Source organism: Camellia sinensis, chromosome 11 (assembly GCF_055761805.1).
Source record: "Camellia sinensis isolate YWXY chromosome 11, ASM5576180v1, whole genome shotgun sequence".
Taxonomy (NCBI): domain Eukaryota; kingdom Viridiplantae; phylum Streptophyta; class Magnoliopsida; order Ericales; family Theaceae; genus Camellia; species Camellia sinensis.
The window spans coordinates 20,310,260-20,318,099 of record NC_138971.1 but is presented as its reverse complement, the minus strand read 5'-3'; positions in this window follow the sequence as shown (position 1 = coordinate 20,318,099).

Here is a 7,840-nt window from a genome sequence, read left to right as displayed (position 1 = left end):
TGACTAATTCTCTCGAAAATTATTCCATTCTTCTAAAACGGGATTTCCCTCCCGGGATGTTCGGGGACCTCTACAGCAACCTCCCTCCTTTCTTGGCTTTTCATTTTCTTTGAAAGTTGCTACAAGCTACTTGCTTGTTTAAAGCATGAGATTGAGGTCTTGTACTTAATGGTTTAATCCCTTTGGGGGTTCATTACCAACGGCATGAAGCTTTTCTCATGTCTAAAATGACTCTTGGTTTGATGCTTCTTTCCATTAGAGGACTTAAAGATCACTTTTGGACTTGATTTACTAAGGAATGGTTAGTAAGTTAAAATCAAGTAATAAAATTGGAATGAAAAGTGATGCAAGATAATAACTTGGTTTGGGTTCAATCGAACGTTAATTGAACCCTTGAGTCTTGAATCGTTTCATACTTCTTAGTGATGTAAACGGTTCAAGAGTCAATGTCAACCACTTCTCTTCATCAATCCATGATAGGGGGGAGGTTTGAGAGTCTTTATTTGTTGTATTCATTGAACTTGCACACTTTGGTTCATAGGCCATCATGCAATGAAATTGCATCGATTGATAATTTGTGAACCAAATTTGCTACTTCTTTGAGCTGCTTGATGATAAGGAGGGGCAAGTTGTGCAAACATGCGTTGGGAATACCTTGTATTGTGCACTGTTTGCTCTTTGTTGCAGCAGGAAGAACCAGGCAGTAATGGCCGACAGGCCACCATATGTGGACGGCAGGCTATCATCTGTGTCAGTAAGCCCCCATTTTTAGCCTGTCGGCCACCTTTGCAAAATTGAGCAGTGCCCTTTTGAGTTGAAACAGAGTTGATTCTGAGGTGGAGAACAGTATAAGAGTTCTACTGTGCAACAGAGACATCAAGCAGCAGAAACAGTGGCTTTTTCGGGTGGGATCCGCGCGCATGCATAAGCATTCCTCATTTCCCAAGACGGAGTAATTAGAGTAGTTACCTTAGTTACTTGTTTCATGTAACTAGTTAATTAATTAGTCAGTTTCAAATTTGTAATAATTAGCTAGAGTAGTTAATTAGTTGTGATGTTATAATAACTAGCTAGAATAGTTAGTTTCATTCGGTTTGTAATACTTAGTTAATTCGTTTTGTAATAGCTAGTTAATTAGTTTAGCTAATTAGTTTATTCGGACCCTCCTGCGCGAGGGCACAAACTTGTAATAATGTATATGTCTTCCAACCCTATGTCTTTCTTCCTTTTATTTACTAACTTATAATGGTTAGTTTAGGGCGTCATGTTTTCGTTTAGCATACTTCATGTTCGCATCCATTTGTCTTGCATGCATTGAGCTCGACACATCATTCTAACTTTTATTGTTAGTTAATACATTCTTTGAATACGTGCTTAGATCGCATGTTATCAAATCAATTCATGTGCCATATTAGTAGCCAAGCTTAGTAATTACATATCGCATGCGTTGCATTAGTCATATTGCATAGTTAGGATCATGCATTATTCTAACTCTTTTATTTTTTTGGCTTGGAGTACTAGGTGAGCTTTTATATGCTTTAGCATATTGTATGCGTGTGATTGTTGCCATATATAGCATGCTCACCATGAGGCTAAGTGCTTAAATGATAAATTGTTTGAATGCCTATGGATGAAGGTTAGTTGTTTGAATTAGAATAATTCGATTAAATGTACATTTAAGCCCACTTTTTCAAGTGGCACATTCACAAACCCTTTTAAAAAACAAAAATGATATCAAGTGTTCCAATTCTTGCAAACTTAGTCTATACTTGTGTGTGCACATAATATAGCAATGTCAGCCTAATAACCGGAACAAGAGCATACAATGTAGATAATAATCACATCATGATTAGTAGAAGCCGATCTTTGATCGGGCAAGCGAGGGTGCTCAATTCATGACCTTCCCCTCTCGTACCTAAGTTCTCGAGCCGAGACAATCTTGATGATGACGGACACGTGGCCTTTGGCACGAGTCATGGGTTTCCTAAATTTCTCAAAATATTTAGGTGGCGACTCTGTATCTGGCAAAGTAGTCCATTTTTGGCAATTTGATTCAAAATCGATTTTTCAAAAGATTTGTCGGATTTGGACTCTTTGGTGTTTATCTATTTTACATTACACTTGTGAGATTAGATTCAGAATTGCGGGAGCCCGATATCGTAGGGCTTATTCGTCTTCCGAAAGGAATGCGAAAAAGTCGAGCTACACCATCTGTTTTTTGAACCGTCATGTTTGCCGCAACTGGGCAATCATACCAAACAAATTTGAATCTAGTGCGTGCCATTTTCCTTCTCTTGAAAGAAATAAAGACATCTCTCACAACTCCAAAATTAAAAAATAATGAATGCAATCTTCTTGGGTCTATCGAATCTGGAATGTCATCCACAAAAATGGTGTGAATGACTACCTGTACCTTGCTATGTTTGCGAACCACCGACCTCCAACCTTCTAACTCTCTCTCACTTTTTCTCTCCATAGTCATTATTATACGAAGATATGAGGAATCTAATAGAAAGAATCACAAAGATGAAACCCTATAAATTTTTGGACTTGTAAGGTGTATAACACAAGGATTTAATCTCATTTCACAATTAATATAGTCTATTTACATTTGATATGGTCTACTTTAATCAATTTAAAGTGAATTTTTCTTGGAAAGAAGCCTAAATGTTCAACCATCATGAAGGACAAAAAAAAAAGAGCAAAAAAGAGAGAAAGGAGTACTACGAAAAGTTTTATGAAGGGCGAAACATGTTAATAGATACAGATGGTAAAATTACAATTTTATTCTCAAATGATAAATTACTTTTTATTTGAATTATAAATTTTAATAGAGATTTGAAAAGAAAAAGAGAAATCTTACTTCTATTTTGTTCACATTTACTCATTTTTTTGTTCCTTTCTCATTTCAATTCCCGATTTGATATATGATCCAAATATTACTTTAATTATTTGACATTCAAAAATTTGTTAAGTCCCTTCATTACCCTCTACCCCAAAAAATAAAAAAAATAGGTTTTAGTAGAGCTTAATTTGCTGCTTATTTTTCTTGAGAACAAAAGCTATCATTTTTGAGCCAATTTTGCATCACTTGCACTGATACCTGGGATTTTACATAAATCCTTAAATCTAAATGTTCTAATTGAATTAATATATTTATAATTTTTTTTTTATATGTACAAAAACTAATTATAAAATTAGACATAATTTTTTTATATGGGTGGAGTAGAGCGCATAAAAAAGTGAGTTTTACTTATATAAGAAAGTTTTATTATTAAAATTTCACCTTAAAATTTAAAGACAAAATAATGTGTTCATCATGTTGTTAGTGAATTCTCATTTGACTTACAAAGAAGAAGTCATAGTTGTTTGGTAAAAATTTCAGTATAAAATTTTGTAATCCCAACATTAGTCAAATACAAAAATGCTGTGGTCACGTTGTAGTACATTGTCATTTGACTTACAAAGTTATTTACCTTATTGTCTTTGTTAAAAAAAGAAAGAAAAAAGAAACTAGTGAATACAACTCTTAGGCAATAAAAATATGTTGGGATACCACATATATTATTACAAGAAAATTATTTTAGAAAAAAAATTAAAAAATTATTAAAAAGGTTAAAAAGTTAAAAAAAATTAAATTCATAAAAAAAAAAATGAAAGATTCATTCCTTTCCACAAAACTTTTTACACTTTTTTTTGGTAAAGTCAATTTTTTTTAACAAACATATTATTTTTTTAATTTATATTTTAGTTAAAAAGAAATTTACTAAAAAATCACTTTCCAAACCGGTCAAATTCTCGAATCAAATTATAATTTGGGGAAATTATTATATAGTGGGAGGTTGGGGGTAGGGGGGGAAATTACCAAATGAATTGGCACCTCCATAGTTTTATAAATATTTTTAGTCAAATAGTCTTCAAAAATAAACGTAAAGTTCAACCATCACGGAGGAAAAAAAGAAAAGAAACAAAAAGAAAAGAAAGGAGAATTATTAAAAGTTTTATGCAAGCGGAAACATGTTAATAGATGCAGATGGTGAAACTTGCAATTTTATTCTCAAATAACTAGTTACCTTGTTTTTATATCATTAATTTAGATAGAAACTAAAAAAGAAAAAAAAAAAAGATTTATATTTTATTCTCATTTTATTCATATTTTTTTTCTTTCTCATTTCAATTTCCTATTCTAAACCATGATCCAAACACTTTCTGAATTATTTGACATTCAAAAATTGGTCCAGTCTCTTTTATTTATTTATTTTTTGTTATGTAGGGTATCTTGGGCTAACTTGCGCACACCAAACTGAGTCCTTAGAGCCCGAACAAGCCTTTCGAAAAAGGGCTTATGCCCTGCGGTTCGTGGCCCCAAAGTATGCATTTGTTGGCTAGAACATTCGAACTTGAGACCTGAAAGAGAGCAAACTTCTAAACCCCAATCGTCACCCACTAGGCTAACTACCCTGCGATTGATCCAATCTCTTCATTCACCTGCATCCTAAAAAGAAAAAAAAAAGATTTTGGTAGAACTTAATTTGCTGCTTATTTTTCTTGAGCACAAAAGGTATCATTTTTGCACCACTTGCACTGACACCTGGAATTTTACATAGATATTTTAAATCTAAATATTCTAAATGAATAAATATATTTATAACAGTTATTTATTTATTATTTTTTATATTTCTTATGTGCACAAAGACCAATTACAAAATCAAACAATTTTTTTAATAAGAGTGAAACGCATAAAAAGTGAGATTCACTTATATAAGAGAGTTGTATTATTAAAGTTTCGTCTTGAATGTTTTTTTTATTAATAATACAAAAATATTAGAGATCTTAAATTGTTTACTAAAATTTCTATCCTACACTTTCATGGATGTAGTGTTTGGTAGACATTTTGTATCACTACTAGTGCTGTTAATAAGCCAAATACTTCATTTCTTATAATTTTTTACCAAATCATCCCAGCCAAACAGAGTGTGATTGTCCGCGAATGAGTCGGATCTGATGTGTGCTGGACCATTCGAAGAAATTAATTAAAAGGCCCAATCAAGAACCGAGTCGAATGAATCTTATCTTCGGCCCCAAGCCAGATCTCTGTTTCCATGCAACGACACCGTTTTGACTGGAAAGAAGGCACTGCCGATAGTCTTCTCCGGCGACACTGAGGAAAACTGTTTTTCCACTCGTTGCAAACAAAACATGAACCCGGATTGGCGTGAAAATACATTGGTGCGTCTTTAATTTTTGTTTTTTTTTTCATGTCATACATGTAGATATAAATACAATAATGCTAGGTATCATGAAAACAATGTCATGAAAAGTTTTTATGAAGATTTTCCACCTTTGGATTAGATTATAGTGTTTGTAGTGTTTTATTGTATGTTATGTATTCACCCTTGGATTAGTTTCATGAAGTTTTTCATGATATTTATTTTATGATACGTAGCATTACCCATATAAATATATACATGTGCATTGAAAGGACCATGAGGGTTTTTATTTGCTATTTCAGTGCAAGCAGTGTGGTTGGAGTAGGGATTTTTAGGTTCTGTTATCCTTCCTTTTATCTGATTCAGAGTGTTTTTTTTTTCTTTGTTTCTCACTCTAAAACTGTCCCTTATCCCCTATCCCTTGCACACAGACACACACTCTCTCTCCCCTCCATTTTGTTGCTTCTCCTCTCTTTATAGAGAGTGTCACCTGTACTGCCTGTTCTCTGTTCCCTTTGTGCAAGATGCGCAGCCTAATTTTTGTACTAGTCTTTTGTTTATCTTTCTACAAATCATTCTCTCTCTCTCTCTCTCTCTCTCTCTCTATAGCAAGAAAACGCCAAAGATTTTTTTACTCTTCATTTGTATTTTCTCTCACCCTTCCCACCCTCTCGCTCTCCTCCATTCTACTCCTCTGTCTCTAAAGAGATCACTAACTTTTTATTTTTATATGAGTTGAATTTTTTTTCCTTCATACTTTTTCAATGATGATTTGATTTTTTAACTATATTAATCAGTTTCCTAAAATGAAATAAAAAAAAAATGGTCAGACTAATTGCCTAACAAATTCAGCACAAGCATTATTGCCTTACCTTGACAGAGTATGCTATGTTCAATTTTTCTCTCTTCATCTATCTCAAATCCCATTTATAACACAAAGATTTAGTCTCATTTCACAATTGATGTAGTTTATTTACATTTGATATAGTCTACTTTAATCAATTTAAAGTGAAGTTTTTTTGGAAAGAAGCCTAAATGTTCAACCATCATGAAGAAAAAGAAAGAAAAGAAAAAAAAGAGAACTATGAAAAGTTTTATGTAAGAAGAAAGAAAGAAAAGAAAAAAAAGAGAACTATGAAAAGTTTTATGTAAGAAGAAACACGTTAATAGATACAAATAATAAAAATGAAAATTTTATTCTCAAATGATAAGTTACTTTGTGTTTGAATTATAAATTTTAATAGAGATTTGAGAAGAAAAAAAGAAATTTTACTTCTATTTTGATCACATTTTACTCATTTTTTGTTCCTTTCTCATTTCAATTCCCTATTCTGATCCATGATCCAAATATTACTTTAATTATTTGACATTCAAAAATTGGTTAAGTCCCTTCATTACTCTCTACCCCAAAAAAAAAAAAAAAAAAAAAAAATTTGATTTCAGTAGATGTTAATTTGCTGCTTATTTTTCTTGAGTACACAAGTTATCATTTTTGCATCATTTTTGCACCACTTGCAATTTTACATAAATCCTTAAATCTAAATGTTCTAATTGAATTAATATATTTATAATAATTTTTTTTTATATGTACAAAAACTAATTATAAAATCAGACATAATTTTTTTATATGAGTGGAGTGGAGCGCATAAAAAGGTGAGATTCACTTATATAAGAAAGTTCTATTATTAAAGTATAACCTTAAATTTTTTTTTTGATCAGCAAGTTTCACCTTAAAATTAAAAGACAAAAATGTTGTGATCATGTTATTAGTGAATTTTCATTTGAGTTACAAAGAAGAAGTTATTTAGTTGTTTGGTAAAAAATTTAGTAGAAAATTTTGTAATCCCAACATTGGTCAAATACAAAAATACTATGGTCACGTCTTAGTACATTTTCATTTGACTTACGAAGTTATTTACCATATTGTCTTTGGAAAAAAAAAAAAAAAAAAAAAAACACAAGAGTAAACCTTATTGTGATGTGATATTTTAGTCTTGTGTTTTTTTATTTTTTATTTTTTTATTGTCTGTCACATCATTAGAACTCAATTAGAGTTCCAAAATTAGAGGGATGCATCATTGCTAAAAAAAAAAAACAAAAACAAAAACAAACAAACAAACAAAAAGAAAAAAAACATAAAAGTAGTGAATACAACTGTTAGCAATAAAAAAATGTTGACATACCACATAAAAATTATTTTAGTAAAAAAACTAAAAAATTATAAAAAAAAAATTAAAAAGTTAAAAAAAAGTTAAATCCATAAAAAAAAATAAAAATGAAAGATTCATTCCTTTCCACATGCACTTTTTTTTTGGGGGGGTAAAAAGTCAATTTTTTTTTAAAAAAAATTTATTGCGATGAAAATACATTGGTGCTTCTTTAAATTTATTACAGTATTTTTCATGTCATACATGTAGATATATATATATATATATATAGATATACATGTGCAGTGAAATTGACCATAAGAGTTTTTGTTTGCTATTTCAGTGCAAGCAGTGTGATTGGAGTAGGGGTTTTGGGATTCTGTTATCTTCTTTTTTTCTAATTCACAGTTTCCTTATTTGTTTCTCTCTCTAAAACTATTCCCTATCCCCCATAATCCCTTCCCACACACCCCTCTCTCTCTC